General features: G+C 41.3%; 8 non-coding genes across 8 annotated transcripts; 3 read left to right on the forward strand and 5 right to left on the reverse strand.

Moving 5' to 3' along the window:
- Positions 1 to 3,956: 3,956 nt before the first annotated feature.
- Positions 3,957 to 4,030, reverse strand: trnan-guu (transfer RNA asparagine (anticodon GUU)). The gene has a single exon. It is a non-coding gene; the product is annotated as a tRNA-Asn (tRNA).
- A 1,126-nt stretch (positions 4,031 to 5,156) lies between these two features.
- trnar-ucg (transfer RNA arginine (anticodon UCG)) lies at positions 5,157 to 5,229 on the forward strand. Its single transcript has one exon. It is a non-coding gene; the product is annotated as a tRNA-Arg (tRNA).
- A 1,546-nt stretch (positions 5,230 to 6,775) lies between these two features.
- On the reverse strand, positions 6,776 to 6,857 carry trnas-uga (transfer RNA serine (anticodon UGA)). The gene has a single exon. It is a non-coding gene; the product is annotated as a tRNA-Ser (tRNA).
- A 4,544-nt stretch (positions 6,858 to 11,401) lies between these two features.
- trnai-aau (transfer RNA isoleucine (anticodon AAU)) lies at positions 11,402 to 11,475 on the reverse strand. The gene has a single exon. It is a non-coding gene; the product is annotated as a tRNA-Ile (tRNA).
- A 559-nt stretch (positions 11,476 to 12,034) lies between these two features.
- On the reverse strand, positions 12,035 to 12,105 carry trnag-gcc (transfer RNA glycine (anticodon GCC)). The gene has a single exon. It is a non-coding gene; the product is annotated as a tRNA-Gly (tRNA).
- A 4,596-nt stretch (positions 12,106 to 16,701) lies between these two features.
- On the reverse strand, positions 16,702 to 16,843 carry LOC138233692 (U4 spliceosomal RNA). Its single transcript, XR_011187621.1, has one exon. It is a non-coding gene; the product is annotated as a U4 spliceosomal RNA (small nuclear RNA).
- A 2,246-nt stretch (positions 16,844 to 19,089) lies between these two features.
- Positions 19,090 to 19,161, forward strand: trnag-ucc (transfer RNA glycine (anticodon UCC)). The gene has a single exon. It is a non-coding gene; the product is annotated as a tRNA-Gly (tRNA).
- Positions 19,162 to 20,335: 1,174 nt separating this feature from the next.
- Positions 20,336 to 20,409, forward strand: trnat-agu (transfer RNA threonine (anticodon AGU)). The gene has a single exon. It is a non-coding gene; the product is annotated as a tRNA-Thr (tRNA).
- Positions 20,410 to 21,782: the final 1,373 nt, after the last annotated feature.

The raw sequence follows: 21,782 nt of genomic DNA on the forward strand, positions 1-21,782 counted from the left end.
TTATCTTTGTCTTATGCATAATAATGTTCACCGCTCTGTCCAGCAAATTAATAATAAACTTTATTTTATATAGCTTTTTAAACGAATAAGTAATTAGATTGCTCATAAACCTAATCACTTGCTTTTTCTTTTTATTTAGGCTCAGATTTCAACTATAGATCGTATTATTAATAACCATAATAACAACCAACCAACAAAAACAACCATATAAACATAATACCAACCAAAAACATAGATAACAACCACAATACAAAATCAAATAATCAAACCATTTTACACTCGCAAAGTCCTCCAATTATCATAATCCCGCCCCTTATGCAAAACCAAACCTTCCTCCCATCCCAGTTTATCCTGTTTATCATAAACAAAATCCACCTCAATTTTCAACATAAAACATTACACAAAATCAATACCTCAACACTCCATACTCAACAACGATAATTCACAAACAGCCAGAACATGTAACTACACATTCCCAAACATACCTACTTTCCATAGCCCCGCCCCTTATGCAAAACCAACATCCCTCCCCTGTTCTCTCTTTCCCCTGGCGGTTGTAATTGTTTTTATTTTCAAATAAATTTTAGCAAAGTCATGTATTTTAAAAATCTTAAGATTTTTCTATTTATGTCTTTATTTAGTGGTTTCATTAGTGACAAAGGCTAAACTTTCTTGGAAAAATGTCTTTTATGTAAACCATGTTTGCTATTAATTCATTCAGGGCTAAAATATGTTCATTGTCTTCTAATGAAAGAAGGGTTCCTTTCGCCGTAGTCGGGAGCCTAGCCTTTAACTAGTAAGTACTGTATTTACTGGGTTTTTGAGGGGGTGTCTTTCGCTGGAAATCTCGCCTCTTACTTTGAAAATACCCGTGAAACCGGTTCAATTCGTCACAGCCAGCACTCCTGCAGAGAGTTGGGTTGTACAGTACTTGCAGTGTATACAGTACACGCGTTATGCTCTTCGTTAATGTCTGTGAAGTTTTATTTAATCTCTGAGCCATACTGATTCTTCTGGAAGCACACCAGTATTCCACTTTCTCCCTAAACATTTTTAGGATCAGAGTCTTACATGTGGTTATTTCGAAAACGTTTGTACGTGCTCCTTCTTACCATGTTACTGTTTACCGTTACTGACCATATTAAGTTTAAGTGCCTGTGGGCACTTTTCCTGTCCGTGGGGGGTGGACCGTCTTTCATTAGAAGGTTAGTCTGTTCTACTCTGAGAATGTAGAGGGGGTGGGAAGTGCCCGCGGTCATTTAATTAGTATTAAAATCTTAGTTATCTTTCTAGTTCACAGGTTTGCATGCATAATTTAATTTTGAAAGCCACTGAGACATCAGGTACTACTGTTGTATTTATGAAAAAGAAACAAAACAAAAAACATACTAACAACTGTGCCATCCTACTCCTTAGTTAATACATTTTATTATTCATAAACAGTTAACATTGTTAGCAAAATATTTTGAATTATATTTAACCCTATTTTTTCTTTAGTTTTGTATTTAACTTATTATATGATAGTCAGACTTAATGTATATTAATGTATATTTGAACAATGAAAATATATTTTTACAAGATTTTACATTAAGCACTTAAAATTAATATGGTTAATAATAGTAAACTGTAACATGCTGTAACAAGATCGGTTAAACTTCGAAGAAAATCCTTTCAGAGAAAATGTTTCAGGTGTGAAGAACAAACCTGTTCCCACACACCCTGCCCCCACTACCATTAGAATATACACAAACATTTTAGCGTTTCATTCTGAGCAGAAGACCCTCACACCTGAAGAGTGCTGGCTGTGACGAATTAAACCGGTTTTACAGGTTTCAATCACAGATTGGGACTCAGTAAAGTAACACACAGCGCCACTGGATTTGATAATACTGTACCTAACCAAAATCCGCAATATGGAAACAGAACCTGTGTAATTGTTGATAGATGATGTACTCATAACATTTTTTCAAGACGAACTACAACATTTAAAAAATGACTTGTATGTACTTGATATCTCTAATCAATCCACGGGTTCCAGCACAAAACGAAACTAAAACGCATACCGTTTCGCGCTTCTTATTAGTTGCTCAAAAGTAATTTGACCGTATGAAATGCATAATATAAACCTAGAAACATATACGTGAGCAGTACTTAAGCACTGTAGTATCGGTGTTAAGACATACCTCTCAAATACTGTAAATCAAGTTAAAAATATCTCAAGACCGATTCTGGTCGTAATGAAACCATGTTTCGTGTATGTTTTCTTTTTCATCTTGAAATAACTCATTTCTAAATACCTTTTTCACTGTTAACATCTTGTAGCAACTTTGCGACAAAATATACACTCTGACAGTTCATCCTGCTACCAACATTAAATAAAACAAATCTTAAGATTTCTATATTTATGTCTTTATTTAGTGGTTTCATTCGAAGCTTACAATGTTTAGGGAGAAATGGAATACTGGTGTGTATTTTTTTCTTTAAAGTACCGAGACCAGCCATATACTGTATGTTTATGTTAAGATTTCCCTTCAGTGGTAAAATTAGATATGAATATTCAATACTTAAACGGGCACAGTTAAGACATTAAATATACATATACATATTGTATACAGTACAGTTTGCATACGGTAATATGTTTATGTTACGCGATTAAAAAATAAATAAATAAAACTGGAAGGTCCAGCAGCAGCTGGATTTGAACACACAACCTGCCAGTTGGTAGTCACGCACCCAGACCAGGAGGCTACAAGACAGCTCGCATGATCAGGCAGGCGAAACAGCCCTACACAGTTCTGCCGCAGTACACGGATATAATCATACCGTTATTAAATTCTTGAGATACGCGATTCCATATTATATTCCCTTTTAATCAAATTCTAAAAGTATGCTTGTTGACGTATCCGGTATCACGTTAGTTAAAGACTTCGAAGCTTACAATGTTTAGGGAGAAATGGAATACCGGTGTGTATTTTTCCTTGTGATATTTTAAGCTCTAGTTGAATGATAGGTGTCGCATTTTAAATCATTCTCGTAGTAGAAATTATGAAACGCCCTGTTAAAAGCAAGGAAGTTTTTATGCCCCGTTGAAGTAAAATAAAATGCCTGACAAAGTATGGCTTGGACAGATTCCAAGTGCTTGTACAAATGTGCTAAAGAAATTATACTTTGAGTATACAGCTTGTCCAAAGTCATCCATTATTAATACTATTAGTAATATCTTCAGTAAAGGCTTTGATGCATAAATATTTCTGATAAAGGTAGGTTGTGTACTTTTGTCCAACTGAGCAATCTTGCTTTCATAAAATATACCAACATTTGAATGACTGATGATTAACATGCTGTGATACACAGTTCAAAATTAAAGGCTCGAATGCTGTACATGAGAGGTTAAGCTCCCCCTGGCGGTTTTACAAGGCGACGCCGGATAGCTAGTCACGTGACACACGTGATACCGCGTGATACCCCGGTGGGCGTGTCGCGGTATGCCGTGAAATACCTCACCCATTTTGAATGGCTACATCTGTAGCTACTTGTGGATTCAAATACTTTATCGAGTGCTTTGATGAGTTTTTGCAATTTGATTGTCGTCCTGTCAGCCTGTTTCTGTTTTTTTTTTCAATCTAGTGATGGAAAGTAAGAGGGAAATGATGGAGCAATCCATAACCGCTCCGGAAAAATGGCAGAAAGAAATGGCCCGTCACTAAGGACATTTGTGAAGCAGAGGAGTGACATCACCACAAAGTGACTTATTCTGCTGATCGTTTTGGTGAATAATGATTGAGGCGCGTTAAGAGAAAGGTAGCTGCGTCAGCATGCTTAGGCTGCAAAGGATCAAACAAAGGTTTACTCCATGCTGAAAAGAGAAGAAAAGAAGCAAAACGTTTCGACTGTGGAGCCTTCTGCGCCATCTTCTTTAGCGGTGATGATGTTTACATTGGAAAAACTGAGACATGCGTCTCTGGGTGGGCTTGAACCACCAACCTTTCGGTTAACAGCCGAACGCGCTAACCGATTGCGCCACAGAGACTGACGGCCGCTTGTGCTCCCTACATTTGCAGGTTTATGGTCAAAGAAAACAATCACTTGCGCTTCTTGCAGCCGGCAATCTTTTTCCACTGACAACCAAGAAATGGATTTCATCTTTCACAAGCTGTATGGATTTCTTCAAAAACAAGTTATTCCAGAAAGGAAATGAATTCTTGCATTAAACTGAACCAAGCTGTACATGTTTGTCTGAAATGAGACATTCGGCACAACAAGACACGGAGAGAGGCACCACTGGTATTCAGACCCACGATCGCCTGCTTACTAGGCGGGCACTTTAAGCCACTAGGGAGCACCGCACTTTTACAGACACTTGGACACATCTGCGTTCGGTGTGCACTTAACATGCTCTCTGAGCCCGTTGCCTCCGTCCCATTTAATAGCAGAACTGACGCCAAGAGAAATGATGAGAAATGGCATTTATCGGGCACTTTTCATGTCCAAGCTGTGCATTCTTTGGCAACACCATTTTTTCTTTTGTTTAATTTCTATACTTATTGATAGAATAAAAACGATATGTCATGTACTGTAAGGGAAATGTCTCTTTTTTTTAATGGGGAAAGCTAGCACCAGCAAATGTTGTGTTTAGAAGAAGTGATTTAACATGACACGTGACCTAATTTACCGGAGCAAAAGCTCACCCAGCAAGCCCTGCTTTACTTCTACAGGAGAGAAGTACTGTAGAGTCTGCAAGATGTTCAGCTGGGTAGCTACGTCAGCATGCCTCGGCTGCAAAGGAACAAGCAATGGGTTTATTGCATGCTGAAAAGAGAAGAACGGAAACAGCGTTTCGACTGTGAGGTCTTCTCACACCTGTAAAAGGCTCCATGGTTTTCTTTCTTCTCTTTTCAACATGGAATACACCTATTGTCTGCAAGATGTGACAATTTCATGGTGTTTTGGAAGAAAACCTTTTTTCTTTGAATTCAAAATCAATCGGAATTTCAGCACGACACATCAACACTTTTTCTGTTTTAAGGAGATGATATTTTAAACCTGATAAAAATAGTAGGAAACACAAGTTTCTTGCTGTGAAAATTTAGATGGGGAAGTGTACTACTAGTAGCAGTGTAGAGCTCTCAGTGGTGGAGTGCAAGCGCATGTTCTATGGGCCAGTGGCGTAATGGATAACGCGTCTGACTTCGGATCAGAAGATTGTAGGTTCGAGTCCTGCCTGGCTCGTGAGGCTTTTAAACCTCTCAGGTTCCTCGGTAACAGGTTGCCGTCATGTATATGAACTATAGAAAAGCATTTGCCACAACCCGTAAATTAGCACGCAAGTGCGGGCTAGTGAACACAGAACTGTATGGAGATCATCTCCAGCTCCGAGCTCAATTGCAATGAAAAAACATGCAGAGCAGCTGAATTTGTGCTCGGTAGGGTGGGGAGGACTCAGCATTGCTATTGTTCTAATTGGCATGAACTGCAGGGGATCTGAATCAGAACATGTCAGTTAGTTCGATCATTGCGTCAATATGTAGGGCACGTTAATACAGAATTATTACTTTGTCTGTCTCGTCTTTGTATATAGCTGAATGTCCCTGACAATTTCATGTTAGTTTTTAAGAACGACATTGGTGCTAATATATACATATATAGCATATAAGGAACACGTAAAAGTTTAGTCCATGCTAAAAAGATAAGAAAACCGCCACAACGTTTCATCTTGGAATAAATCTTTACTTGTTGTTTTGCAGCCTACCCATTCTGACCTAACTCCTCCCTTGAAATTCCCTAACAGATAAGGGTACGTAACGGCTCATGCGATGCTCAGTTGCAATTTGTCCCAAAACAAACAAGAACAGCAGCTGAGGGTTTGAGTTTGAACATGCACTGTATTAAAGCAGCTTTTATTTCCATTGATAAATGCTAGATATTCCTACAGAGATTCTCCAGGTGAGTACGCGATTCCTGTTTCTGTTTCTATTTCTGTTTCATATATAAATATATACAGTATATATATATGTTACATGTGTCTCTGCAATAGTACAAATGTGTTATACACTATCAGGGGCTGCTTTTTTGTGCACCTCATCTACAACAAGGGTTTTTTTTCATTTATGTTTGTGGACCTTCACTATTTGAGGAAGTGAGTTAGATAAGAAAGTTACAGGTATGGTGAGCAATGACTGACAAAGGCACGTACTGCGTATTCCTTACAGAAGTGTAAGCAATTTGTTCTAAAAAACACCGGCTAAAGTCCAACATCGTTAGCAATCTTATTACTTAAACAGAATTAACATCAATAAACTGTAAGGTGCTGGTACATGCGAGTAGATTTGATCTTCTATTAAACAAAAATGCAATTACAGCTCTAAAAAGGTCAACCTAGACTTCTGTAACAGATCTGTTCAGGTCATCGCTGTTCCTCTGACCTTGTGAGTCTTTGGAATTTTAAAAGTGTATTTTGCTTGCCTTTCATGTGGTCTGTGTACAAGTCACTGTGGCGTATGCGGTCCTACACAGCCTTGCTATAGACGTGACGAGCCTCCGCTATGTTGCAATGGAGAACAGGTTCAGTACGGAGCTGCCGAGAAAATTCAGCTGGAAAGCTCGTTGCAGAAAAGCATCGGTATCTGTGTCCAGCGGCAAAGCGTCCTTCGTGGGTGCTGAAGAATCGATTTCACAGGCTGCGGGTCCAGGCGATTTAGAGTGTTAAAGGTCCCAGCGAAAACGAAACGGCGCTGGTCCTTTTACACGCACGCACGCAACCAAATGCAAAGGACGCTGTAGTCGGCAGGATTTGAACCTGCGCGGGGAGACCCCAACAGATTTCAAGTCCGTCACCTTAACCACTCGGCCACGACTACAGCGAGCGCCGTGGCCGCTGCCTTCTTGCTACAATCGAACAGGGAGTGCGAGGCGGCGGCGGCAGCGGAGGCAACTTTTTTCAAGTTCGCTCTCCGTTTAAGAAACCTTTTACGCCATACGTGCAAGCACACACACACACACCTCAGAGGACTTAAGGGTGGCTTCAAGTTGGAATGATAAAGTCTCCCCGTTCGGACATGAAAACAGAACGTTCTTAGACAGAAAGCAATCAACAACGGAGACATGTGGACGACGATTTTAGTCACTGCACTTTGAATAGCATTTTTGCTCCAGTTACAGGAGATGCACCAATGGCCCTTGACCTACGCTCTTACCAATGCCTTGAACATTCAAACAAAACAGCCCTCAAGTCCTGCGGTTTAATATAACGCTGTTACGTGTCGAGGCAGTATTTGACTCTGTCCTACCGTTGAGACACGGGGCGTATATGGAAACGAACACATGCTACGGATCGTCTCTAATCGGTCCCTACAGTTGGAAGGCTCCTTGAAGCGTGCACCCCCATCATTCATCTTTGCGCATCTGTGAAAGGTAGACTCTTGAGCAATGTTTGAGCCAGCTCTAAGGCAACTAGTGCTATTGGATAGAGACCTCTGGAAGATCCTAAGAGTCTCTTAACACCACTTCCAGCAGCAAGCTTAATTGTTCGCTGGAGGTCTCCCACCCAGGTACTGACCAGGCAAAGAATCACCACTACATTGAATGAGGAAGTTAATCCTGAAATCCAATAACATATCTCAAGGTAAGACAAATCCATAAGAACATGTCTTAGTATTACTTCGTTTATCCTATTCCATAATGTCATTATATATAATACCATACAACAGTACGATCCTTACTAACTGCATGCGTTAAAATTGCACATCAGCACATAGCAGGGGGCACATAGCCGCGATGTATTATCAATGTTAAATTTCAACCATAATATCGACAACATTAATAAACGCATACGTTGAGAAAATATCGAACCCAGCATATTTTCCGGTTATATACCACAATGCATTGCTAGTATTCGTTGGTCACCATTTTGGACACGTTTTTCAAACGTAGAAGTATATCCGCAAATATCTCAGCAATCCTCTTTTGACGAGTAAGTATGAACAATAATAATACTATCTGAATACACACAGATCTTTCTTAATATTATTTTGATTAAAATAGTACGTGAATAAGCAAAAAATGGTACATAAAAATAGTGTGAATGGGGAAGATGGCACAAAATCGTTTTGCCATTTCTCTATTCTTATTCTATGTTGTACTTTCAAACTTTAGGTACTCTTTAATTAGGACAGACTTTATTGCTCAACTGCTATGATGCAAGCCAAATTTTATACATTTATTTCAGCTTTGAGCTTTCAGCTTTGTCCAACCTTGAACTCACCGGCCGTGGTTAACACGTGTTGGATTTTAACGGGCTCTGTGTGTTCGATGTACATAAGCCACTGAATGCTGGGTGTAGAAAATCGTTTTTGCTGGTGGTGGTAATTGTCATGGGGTAGCAACGCTATCGTCTCTTCCTGTAAAAACATAAGTCTGAACATGGCCATGCAGACACTAGCGATGGTCACAAACTGAAAGGGGTCGATGCACACAACGCAGGCGGCCCCTGACTCAGTCACGCGTGTCTGTCTGGTCATATTCATGACCTTGTCCCAAAACCTGACACAGCCTTCTCTTAGAATTGCCACATCCAACTGGCAGTAACGTTTCAACTCTCTCTGTAAGTTAAACACACTTCCCTTGCATTCTTCATACCAAACCAAAAACTCGGCTTTCTCCCTCTGCAGCATGTAGTTAACGCCGTAAAGTTCTGGCGGCGGCATCGGGCTGACATAATTTTGGTTTTCTGAAGTGTTCATCAAGTGTGGAAAATGACCCTTACCCCCGGGGAACCCCATGGCGGCCGACAGTTTGCTTAATTTCATAGGTAGAAAGTTTAAAGAATCGATAAATCTGATGTTCAGAGCTTTTACGGTCATACACATTATCTTACCACCCTGATTAATTAGTTCAACGTCCATCTTTTCATCTTACAACTGTCTGATTACTAGGTAATTGTCATATCCCTTGCCATTGTGCGATATGAATGTATGGTTTTTGAAACGTCTATCGATAAATTTACACACAAAATCCTTTAGACAAGTTTCACCATAAAATTCCCAGCTTCGTTTATTGTTAATATGAAGGGCATGGATGTAATTTGGTATGTGTGTCCCCGTTTCTTGCATGCATTCAAAGTCGAAAAAAATGTACTTGTTTGAAATTTTGGGGTTGTCCAAAGGCAGTATGTAGCACAAATGTGTGTCAGGGGTGTCGATCACGTTGTTACAATGCGAGCACAGTTTCTCTTTACATTTGTGACTAGAGAGGTTATAAACCTCACATTTCTCACAAAAGACCCTGCGCTCACACTTACTAACACCCGTCGCTGCATTCCGAAAGTGTCTCGCCAAACATTGAGAGCTACGACAAAAGACCTTACAGGCCGGACAATTCTGAATTTCTGCATCAATTTCGCAACACTGGGGATCTAAACAGGTTTTACAAGTTTTAACACAGGCGTGTGCGTTCTTGTGGCTATACGCCGCATGGTAGTTAGTGCAAAAATATGCCGCCCCCACAAAAGCTTTAAAATTTAAAACCCCATAAAAATGCTCTTCATGCAGTAGAACAAAAAGTATTTTAGAATTAGGTGGTGTGGGCCCCGTTGTAAAATATTTCCAATCACCCTGGTCATGGTACAAAATTTTAATGACCACCTTTAAATGTTTTTCAAAAGCAGTAATGTCTGACAAACTAATTTTCTGATTCTCTGAAAAACCCAACTCTTTGTGCATTCGTTTAGCGCCCTGTAACATTTCCCCATTGGTACAACCTTCATTCAACAAACCGTACACACTCCCAGTGAAACACAGATTACCGCCCGTGTAATGTAAGTCGATAAGGTGCGCTTTTTTCTGAGCAATTACCCAGAACGGATTTAAATCTTCGACGGGCACCCCCCTGCATATTCCTAACTATCGTCACCACTAATCGGAGGCTGTCATCGGTGAGAATTTCTGTGTGGCTCTGTAAGAGGTCTGAGATGTGGCTTAAAAAATCAGCAGCATTTAATTCTCCGGGTTGTCTCCTGCGTGAGAACAAGGGTTTGTTAAAACCACCCGCAGTCAAACGCAGCTGTTCAAAATCATTCGCCCCGATGTTTGGAGAAAGTTCATCCAATATTCTCTGGACTGCACCATGCACATGTTTAGTCATTTATCCCGGTGGGTCTTCGCCAGTGCACCATGAAATAGCATTATCAGGTAACGAAATCCAGAGGTTAGATCAGCATCTTCTTTAGAAAAAAACGTCTAAGAGTCTAGCGGCGTAAACCTGGATCAGTTTTGGAAACACTGAATGTACACTTGCTAAAGCGGCTCTTAGATTCTCTAAACCCCGCTTTTTATCCACCTCATTAGTGCCCACCTTTGATACTAACTGTGCAATATACCGCACTGAGTCTCCCACATCACCAAACACCAAGTCTTTAGGCGTGTTATTATTTCTCTCCGAAGGCTTGACACGTTTGGTTTTGATCAGCGTCTTAACAGCCGTCTCCGATGCAGTCACCACCTTAGGGTCCGACGTTTCCACCACACTTTTTTCACTGCTCGTCGATACAGCTGCTGTGTGAATAACGCCAATGCTCCATATCTCAAAATCAGAAAACTACACTGTGATAAAAATAAAAGACTTTTCAACACAACAATCAATTAAATCTAAATGGTCAAAATCAGAAAACTATGATAACTATGATAAAAACGCCACATATGTGGCACATCCTTACACAAAGGGCTGCGGGTGAATGGAAAAAGTTACCCGGACATGTTGTTACACCGGTTTCCTTTAAGACTGTGGTGGTGCTACTGGGTTAAGCGGCATGGTTAACGGCATACAGACCCCTGGCACAGACCACTTGTGCCAGGGGTCTGTATGCCATTCCCAAAATCCACCTGCTGGATTTTGGGAACTTCAGGACGAGTGGGAATTTTCTCCTATCTGTCAATTCTGTTTTGTTTTGGAGACTCTTGGCTGCCTATGTTGTACAGTGCAGCGTGAAGGAAACATTTTCCAAAACTGTGTCAACTCAAAATTTGTAAGAAAACCTCTCTAGCTGCTTTAACTCTCTTCATTTTTGTCATTTAATGTGACACTCGATGTATAACTGGAGCCTCACATATGCAAATGGTGAGGCTCCAGTTCGACACCACTTTACAGTATCTGACAAAAGCATGGCAGATTGTGCCATGACCGGCAGATAACTTCTGCTTATTTTTACCATATTAAACATTGGAAATCCAACCACTTGCATTTGTGACACTTGATTTTGGCTCCACCTAAGACACTCTTAAATCTTCAAACACTTTTCTCTTCTCCCGCAACACTCTTGTCTGTCGGCACTATGTGGCAGCGTTGCATGACAACCCATCTCACCACGGAAAGGAACCTAACAGCTTTGGTAAGAGAGGAGAAAAGGACCTGGCCCGTACGGGGCTCGAACCCGTGACCTTGGCGTTATTAGCACCACGCTCTAACCAGCTGAGCTAACCGGCCTCACGACAGTAATCCTCTCTGTGCTGCAAAAAATCGATCTCAGGGAATTTCTTTTGCCCTCCTTTGAATAGAAAGCCGTGTAATTCAGTGTACGGGCTTTCTCGTGCATTTTCATGGTTCTTGTAACCCAAATCCTACACTGGCCTGAATTGCCCCCCCATTTCACAGCATTTTTCAGCTGATTTAAAATGTACCTAAAGGAGAAGCATTATTGAAGACCATCAATTACCAAAAGCTTTTGTCAAAGGTTTTGGTGGTCATTTTTAATGACCACAGAGCGCTGTGATCTCGGTTTTACATCTCATCCAAAAGACAGCGCCCTCTTACAACACAGCATCTCCGTCACTATACTGGGGCATTGGGACCCGCACAGACCTCAGGGCGAGCGCCCCACCGCCGGCACCATTAACACCGCTTCCAGCTGAAAGCTTTGTTTTTTCCTGTAGCTCACCCTCATCCGGGTACTGACCTGGCTCACACCTGCTTAGCTTCAGTGGGTTTTTTGAGTTGCGAGTTGCAAGGGGATGCAAGTGATGGAGCCGCTTGCTGCAAAAGCCACTGCATTGGCCGGGAATCGAACCCGAGCCTCCCGCATGGCAGGCGAGAATTCTACCACTGAACCACCAATGCTTAGTGCCTGGGACTTCAAAAAAGACGCTTTTTTGGTGCTCTGTGCAAAACGCGTCGACATCTGCTTCCAGCTGCAAAATGCCATTCACGGACGCTGAAGAATTTATTTCCAAGGCAGCGGGTACAAGCGATTGGGTGTTTTAAAACCACCAGAAACAGCAAAGAGGCGCGCTTCTTTGCTTGCGCCGGAACACACCAACTGGAGGCGGACAACGTAGTCGGCAGGATTCGAGCTTGCGCGGGGAGACCCCAACGGATTTCTAGTCCATCGCCTTAACCACTCGGCCACGACTACAGCAAGCCCCGCTGCCGCTGCGTTCTTGCTACAATCTTACCTGGATCGCGAGGCGCCGGCGGAAGCCTATTTCAAAGTCGTTCTCCGTTTCAAAAAAACATTTCCACAATACAAGCCTTGCAGACAGACACGCCTCAGAGGACTTAAGGGTGGCTTCATGTCGGAATGATAAAGTCTCCCCGTCCGGACATGAAAATGCCACTTTGTTACACACAAAAAAAGAATCAACAACAGAGAAATGCCCACAAGCATTTGAAAGCCGCACCACGTCGCACTTGAAATAGCTCTTACATTAGTGGTAGATGCAGGAATCGCCTTTTTATTTACGCTCTTACCAACGCGATGGAAAGCAAAACAAAGCAAAGCAGAGCAAAACAAAACGAACAAACGAAAACCCTCACGTCCCGCACTCGCATATAACGCCGTTACGTGCCCAAGCGGTATTGTACGTCATCGTAGCACTGCACCCCGGGGCGTACGGTATAAGGGAACGAGCACACGCCATGAATCGCCTCGAATCACTCCCTACAGCTGTAAGGCGCCTTGAAGCGTGCACCCCCAACGTTCTTCTTTGCGCATCTGTGAAAGGTAAACTCTTGCGCAAACTCTGAACCAGCTCTAAGGAAACTAATCCGATTAGACGTTACTTTGACTCATCCTTTAAGGGACCCTTGTTAATTGGAGAAATCAATGATTTCGAATGAATTCTGTATGCGTTAAAAGACAGCTATACACAGAAAACATGCAGGACACTGCTCATGATGTTTCCCGAGCCGAAACACAGTGCGTTTTTCCAAGCCATTTGACAAAGCCCGCCCACTGAAAACTGCAGCAGATCGTGTAAAGGCGTTCAACTTTGTAACTACTGCACGCACAGGAAGCAGAATCAATTCCTCTTTTCAAACTGTCAAAGGTTTGCTGCAGGACATCGCACAATCTCTTTTGAACGGGGACAAACGATTTCTTATGGGGCGCAGTAAGTACAGACGTTTATAAAGCTCCACTCATGCCGACGATGCAGCATGAAGAAGCGCAACCTAACGTTTGACAGACAAAAGCCGGGCGCCGCTACGAGCAATATGAAATCAAACTGACAGCACACGACGTTTCGCGCTGACTCAAAAGTGATCTCGACAGACGCTGTTCTCTGCATAACGCTGAAAGAGCTAAAGAGCGTTTCTGTTGAGACGTAACCCAGTGGGCAAAAGACGTATAATATACGTCTATTAAACGCATACCTTAGACGTCTAAATGTGGTCTACAATTCGTCTAGAATGAAATTCTAATGTACGTCTAAAGTTATACGTCTATGTTTAGACGTTCATTATACATAAATGGTTGGAGTTCTATTATACGGATAAATTTAGAGGACTATTATACATATATGGTTGGAGTTCCGGATAACTTTAGAGGTCTATTATACGGATAACTTTAGAGGACTATTATACGTATATGGTTAGAGGTCTATTATACGTATAACTTTAGAGGTCTATTATACGTATATGGTTAGAGGTCTATTATACGTATAACTTTAGAGGTCTATTATACGTATATGGTTAGAGGTCTATTATACGGATAACTTTAGAGGTCTATTATACGTATATGGTTAGAGGTCTATTATACGCATAACTTTAGAGGTCTATTATACGTATATGGTTAGAGGTCTTTTATACGGATAATTTTAGAGGTCTATTATACGTATATGGGTAGAGGTCTATTATACATCAAAGATAGATTTTATAGGTGTAGAAACAAGTAAACCAAGCCAATGATTAGGTTTAGAAATTTATTCTGAAAATACACATTCACACCTGAAACATATGTATTTCAAATTATACATTGTATACAATCAATCAACAATCAACATATGGGCAATAATCATAAAAAACACAACTAGTCTTAAACTTCACCTACAAATTCTGGTAACATGGCAATATACAGTATAGTAATGACAAACACAAAACTAATTACATTAACACACTAACTCAAAACCACATTTTGATTCAAATATACATTTTAAAATGTACAACTTCTATATTTCCAAGAAAAAAAAATATTACAATGGAAGTTAAGACGATTTTTGTCCACTATTTGCAAACCCTGTCTAATTGTCCTGTTAGAACCAAAAACCTATTATTTTCAGAGTCCAGATCTCCTGGCCCCCTGCCTTGCATATGCATTCTTCAAGTAACACATTGTGTGCTCCTTTATTTCTTTTTCTGTTGATGTAGGGTGGGACTTCAGCACCGCAGCTAGGAGAAAATTATATAATATTACTTCCCAAATAAATGATGATTAATATCTTCTTTAGTATAATCTAAAAAATGAACGGTTTACTAAGCTCAAAGCTGAAATCAATGTATAAAATTTGGCTTGCATCATAGCAGTTGAGCAATAAAGTCTATCCTAATTAAAGAGTACCCAAAGTTTGAAAGTACAACATAGAATAAGAATAAGAGAAATGGCAAAACGATTTTGTGTCATCTTCCCCATTCACACTATTTTATGTGCCATTTTTTTGCTTATTCACATACTATTTTAATCAAAATAATATTAAGAAAGATCTGTATGTATTCAGATAGTATTATTATTGTTCATACTTACTCGTCAAAAGAGGATTGCTGAGATATTTGCGGATATACTTCTACGTTTGAAAAACGTGTCCAAAATGGTGACCAACGAATACTAGCAATGCATTGTGGTATATAACCGGAAAATATGCTGGGTTCGATATTTTCTCAACGTATGCGTTTATTAATGTTGTCGATATTATGGTTGAAATTTAACATTGATAATACATCGCGGCTATGTGCCCCCTGCTATGAGCTGATGTGCAATTTTAACGCATGCAGTTAGTAAGGATCGGTCACTGTTGTATGGTATTATATATAATTACATTATGGAATAGGATGGGGACAGGCCTGGCATCACGGGGGGAGGGGGGAATGTCGCCCCTTCAGTTTTGGGCAAAAAGTTTTACCTAACTTAATTTGCGCCCTAAAAAAATAGTTGTACTTTGTCAATGGTCAGACAACACTAAATGACACGAACAGTCACTCAGTCTGTTTGATGGGCAGGAGGGCTATCCGTCCAGGAACTGCACATATTATTGAGTGTCAACATTACGATCCTGTTTGCTCAGGTGGACCGATTCCTTGCAGTAGTTCCTTGCAGTAACGATTTAATACTTAAAATTGTTATATAACTAGGACTAGTTATAGCAGTCTGTGCTTTCTGTTGGTTTTACAACATTTTTTTCTTAACGATTCAGAACGTCCATGTAGCTGCAAAAATGAACGCTTATGGTACTTTTTGCTCCAGGCAATACAAACCGTGAGAGTGACGAAAAATGTGAAACTGAACTTCATCGCAAATACCAGATTGCTAGTCGTTATCTTCTATCATGAAGCACTAATCAATGGCATAGCTGCGAGATTTCATTTGGGTAGCTGCACCGAACAGCTCCGTTTCAACCGAAATATCACTCCCCCCTCAGAATTTCAGACGCCCCCCTACAGATTTTTCCTCGGGCACCGCACACTGATGGGGGACGGGGTGTCCAGGAAATGGTATCAACTTTTGTCAAGAAAATAAAAATAGAAACTCTATAGGCACTCAAACATTTTACTGTTTTTTTTCAGGCAGGTGGCAAGACCCCTCAGCAAAACCCTTGTATGCTAAGCTGTGGGCATTGATTCGTCGAATATACGTATATTTACGGCGAAATTACGGCTATACGTATATATACGTCGCCTCGACGTATAATCAACGTCGAATTGCAACCGTAAAATCGACGACATGAATAAACGCATATATAACGTCGAAAACACATCTAACACAGTGCCTGAGGCTTTTTACTGTATGTATCGTGTGTGCCGCAACTAGGAGTATACGGCACTCTGCACAGTGTACGAAGTAAATTATTTTCGCAGTAATTAATTTATTATATTTACTATATTTATTATACACATGTAAATTAATTGCTGCGAAAATAATTTACTTCGTACACTGTGCAGAGTGCCGTATACTCCTAGTTGCGGCACACACGATACATACAGTAAAAAGCCTCATGCACTGTGTTAGATGTGTTTTCGACGTTATATATGCGTTTGTTAATGTCGTCAATTTTACGGTTGCAATTCGACGTTGATTATACGTCGAGGCGACGTATATATACGTATAGCCGTAATTTCGCCGTAAATATACGTATATTCGACGAATCAATGCCCACTGGGAACAAGCTCGCTTCTTTCTACCATGATGTCACCATGACCAAATCTGTCTTTAAACACCTTGCTCAGTCTCTAACGAGACTGTCAAAAATAGCTTTCGCTGATTGTATTGCAAACCGGCGGAAGCGGGGTATTGGGAAAAGTTTTCAACTAGCAATAATCCCGCCTCGGCTAAACCTCACAGGCTACGATACTGCCACTGCGCAAAGCTGACGGTTGCCAGGCAACCGCGGGGATCCTATGGAAATCGTTATCAATCGTCTCATGGCATGTCGTTGCTGTAACGCTTCATATTTGTCGTCTTCTTCTAGCTTGAGGTTTTGAAGAATTTCATGACAGACAAGGGCTCCGTTGGGAACAAAGAAACCCGTTGATTCTTTTCAGCAGCAGAAATACAACCCTTTAAATACAAGATGACAGAACAATGACGAAGGGCATGCCGGGAGGAACTCATGCACTACAGAGGAAAGGGGGTGGGCACGTACAGTTCACATTCAAGCCACAAGTACTCTTCTCGGATGTTGCACAAACAAATCCTAACGTCTTGAAAGCATTGAGGCATGTTTGTGTCCCACTTCCCGTGGCTGCAGGATGACTGACACGAACGGACAAACACAATCTGTGGCGTTTAGCGTGACATAGTCTTGCAGGCATCGTGCTGTCTCACTGCAATACTATACCGCTGGAGGAAACAGTCCATCTGGCCATGAAACTCATTTGAACGTCTAGCTACAGCAACTAACAATATCATGATTTATTCAGGATGTGTGGAATCAGCACGTCCCGGAGACAGCTTCCGAAATCTTGAGCATTCTCTGGTGGTAGGGGCGTTCAAGATGGCGCTCAGGTGGGAGGTAAAGTTTAGTGGTTGAGGATTTTTTTTGAGTTTTTCATGACCTGAATGTTAATTTTTGCTTTTTTTGACTACAGAAAAATAAGGACTTAACACTACTTGTTTAAACTTCAGTTATAATTGAAAGAAAAAAAAACTATTTTTTTTAGGTTTAAGAATTTCGATATGAGTAACACTGGGAAAAGAAAAGAGAGTGCTGGGTCTTCGAAGGAGAACTCTAAGATACCTCAATCGTATATGTATAGCACTACAAGAAAATTGATGGCAACTAAAGGGAAAAGTGAAGCAGCTGGAGGGGACGTGGAAAGAGTGCTGGAGATGCGCTCGTACGCGAGCGCTCGCAGCCCAAGTGAGACTCAGCTGCCAGAGGAAGAGCCGGAGTCCCTGCCCAGCACACCTGTGAAAACCCCGGCAGCCAAGAGAGGAAGGGGCAACCTGACGCTGGAGGAGCTCCAGACCAACATCTTCAACATGATGGCACAGAGCATGGGTGAGCTGCAGGAAATGACTTGATCTAATACAGTCGCAATCGAAAGTCTTAAAAAGTCCATGGACTGTGTGTTTAAAGAGGTTGAAGACTTAAAGAGTGAAGTAAAAGTTCTTAAACAAGTAAATACCAAACAAGAAAAGCATATTAAAGAACTTGAATTGAAAGTGAACGATGTAGATAGATACCGTCGATGATGGAATTTAAAATTATTTGGAGTTAAAGAGGAACGTGATAAGGACCTTGTTGCAACAGTGAAGGGTATCTGTAAAAGGACCCTGCCGGACCAGGAGGACGTAATATCGGCCATTGACTTTGTTCACAAGCTCGGGAGAGCGAACATGTCTGGGCAAGTGCTCCCCAGATCGATTATAATACAGTTCACCAAGAGGACGGCGAGGGACATGCTGTGGCAAGCGGCGAGGGGGAATGAGTATTTGAATGGGAACAAACTGAGGTTTGCAGAGGACCTGTCTGCTGCGGACAGGAGTACCAGGAACCAGCTGTGGCCCCAGGTTGAAGCTGCCAGAAGAGAGGGGAGGAGAGCCTACTTTGTGGGAGCGAGGGCCTTTGTGGACGGGAAGGAGATTTGCTCCCAGTGACTGCTCAGTTAATGATTATGTTTGGTTTTATTTGTTATACCAGTATATACTAGTGTTTCTTTAGTGTTAGTTTGGAATGGTGTAGTTAAGTGTTAAGGACTGTTATAGTTCTGGTTCTTTGAAAAACTCAATAGTTTAGACAGTCTTAGAGTTAGTTATTTGCTTTTGTGTATGTCTTTTTCATGAATGCCAGAGGTACTCGAAATGTTGTTAAAAGAAAAACTGTGTGCTGAGTTTTATTTTTTACAGGAAACGCATGCATGTTGAAACTAAAGTTTATAAATAATTGAGAAATATTAAAGCAAGGAAAATATGATACATGTAAAATATACAATTTGATCACATAATTACTTAATTACCTCTGGTAGTTAAATGCTTTTTTCTGCTGCATTTTTTTTCTCTTGTACATGACTCTGATCCTCTTGTTGTATTTGTATTTGTAAATTCTATGTTTAATAAAAAATTTTTTAAAAAAAGCATTCTCTGGTGGTGTCCTGCAGACTTCCTGTGGGCATGCGTTGGTGGTATAGTGGTGAGCATAGCTGCCTTCCAAGCAGTTGACTCGGGTTCGATTCCCGGCCAACGCAGTGGTGAATGTTTTCAAATGCTATCATGAGCCTTGGATTGTGACTAGCAAAGCGAAGCCTTTTGAAAGAGCTAAAGCACTGAAAAACGGAATTGAGGGAGAATCTTACAGGGGATTCTGAGTGGTGTCTGCATACACGCAGTCCAATATGGGTGCTGAAAGCTTGAGCTACTCTCAATGTCATGCTGGCTTTCCCCGGAGTAAATCTGTTACATTGAAAGAATGCTTCTCGCAGGTTCAAAAAGGGACCCTTGTTAATTGGAGAAATCAATGATTTCAAATGAATTCTGTATGCGTTAAAAGACAGCTATACACAGAAAACATGCAGGACACTGCTCATGCGTGTGGAGTTCAGCCGAAACACAGTGCGTTTTTTCAAGCCATCTGACAAAGCCCGCCCACTGAAAACTGCAGCAGATCGTGTAAAGACGTTCAACTTTGTAACTACTGCACGCACAGGAAGCAGAATAAATTCCTCTTTTCAAACTGTCAAAGGTTTGCTTTACGAACGCCGCAGGACATCGCACAATCTCTTTTGAACAGGGACAAACGATTTCTTATGGGGCGCAGTAAGTACTGTTACTGTCACTGCTCGATACCGACGTTGGCCTACTATACCATGTTCAGCCACCGCTAGAAAATGTACGGCTCTAGCACCGGAGCAAGCAACAGGAGGGCCGACGTCAAACAGGCACATGTGTCAGACATGGAGAGCGACGAGAATGAGATTTGAACCCATGACTGCAGAGCACAATGAATTAGCAGTCCATCACCTTAACCACTCAGCCACCTTGTCGACGAAACTGGGCTGTCCGGACATGGGTTGGCGCGCTCCAGATGATCTTTTTCTTTTTTTTCCCTCGTACTCGAGGGTCATTTTCCTGTTCCACATGTGATTTCAACATTTTCCTTGGGAGATGTCAAGCCAGCAAGCCACTGCTGTGGTTCAGTGGCCAGTGTGGAGTTCAGTGGCCCTGTTGTACACAGAAAGCATATTGAGCTCCTTGGACATGAAAAGTTCCAGATAAGAGCCATTTGTCATCCTTTCTCTTGGTGTCGATGTTGCTATTGTATGTAAAGGTGGCAACTTGCTCAGCAAGCAGGCGGAGCACACACCGAATGCAGATGTGTCTGAGTGGTGTGTCCAAGTGGCTGCAAAAGAACAGCACTCCTGGGGCGCCGTGGCTTAGTTGGTTAAAGCGCCTGCCTAGTAAACAGAATATCCTGGGTTCGAATCCCAGCGGTGCCTTCTTTGTTGTGTCTTCTCGAACAGAACTGGTCATTACAGACAACCGCCTACGGCTAGACTTAATTAAATGCAAGTATTCATTTCCTGTCTTTAACGCGACTTGTTTTTCTTAAAATGGATGCAACTTGCAAAACATGAAATACAAGCCTTGCTAATCAGCGCTAGCGGCTGGCAAAAAAAAAAGAAGTCAGCAATGTTTTTTTCTTTAACCTTAACCCTGCTAATGGAGAAGAGTTAAATGACCGAGTCAATGCAGCTTAAACGATGCGCAAGTCGGGTTCTTAGCTGAAAGGGTGGTAAATCACACTCACCCCAGTCCTTAATCTTTTAAAGAGGATACAAAATTGAACCTAGTCGCCACATCACATACATCCTGTTCAATGATAAAAAGGTAACATCTATCCTCGCTCCAGAGTAAATCTCACGTTGAGGGCATCTTTTTTTTCACTTTACCGTGAGTCGGGCTCGGCTGCACAGAGGAGAGAGCAGACCAATGAGGTCACAGGGACAGGGGAGTCACACGCTGGCGGTTTGAATACGCGGAAGATCACTGAGGGATCCACAGTATGTGGACCCTCCGTTCGCCATCAGTCCGCACTCCGGACTCTGAATCCTGCCATCCGAGTTAAGATCTCAGCGGAACCTGAGGTGCAGTTCCTTCTTAAAACGTAATCTGGTGAGCATTTCTAGAATCGCACTTGTATAGATGCAGCCTTTAATGTGTTGCTAGGTTAAAATTGATGACTTCTTGTATTTCAGTAGGCAACTGCCCTCTTGATTTTGGATTTAATCTCTTTATTACAGGGGCGCTTTTATGAAGACAGAGTCATGTTCAGGTACTTTGTTTGATGGAGGAAGCTTATTTCGGACTCTGTGATCTGCTCACCTGGAAAGGTCTGCTGTACTACTACAAGAGAGAAGTAGAGTCTGGAAGAAGGGACAATTTTATGATGCTTTGGAAGATAATGTTTTTTTTTTCTTATACTGAAAATGAAAAGTAGTTGTTTCTATATGGACTCAGTCTTTGGAATTTGTATATTTATATATTTCAGTGAACCCTCAGCCATTCCTTCTGTATTGTAATTCAATTTCTCTTTTAAAATTCCTTCCCCACTTCTAGGACCTGCAGTTGCTGAACTCCACAATGGCTTCTATTGGAAAGTCTGTGACTGAGACCAAGTAAGTGTTCACTTTTTTATGAAACCATTATTTATTTTGGAGCAATGAGCAATTCTTATATAAATGCAATAAAATCATTATGCTCAAACTATGAGAGAGAATTTTAAGGATAATTTAAGAAATCAGTCTTAGCTTGTTTCTATACACAGATGGTATTATTTATTTTCAAAGGAAACCCGCGAGGATTCCCCTGG

Source organism: Lepisosteus oculatus, unplaced genomic scaffold, assembly GCF_040954835.1.
Source record: "Lepisosteus oculatus isolate fLepOcu1 unplaced genomic scaffold, fLepOcu1.hap2 HAP2_SCAFFOLD_70, whole genome shotgun sequence".
Lineage (NCBI taxonomy): Eukaryota > Metazoa > Chordata > Actinopteri > Semionotiformes > Lepisosteidae > Lepisosteus > Lepisosteus oculatus.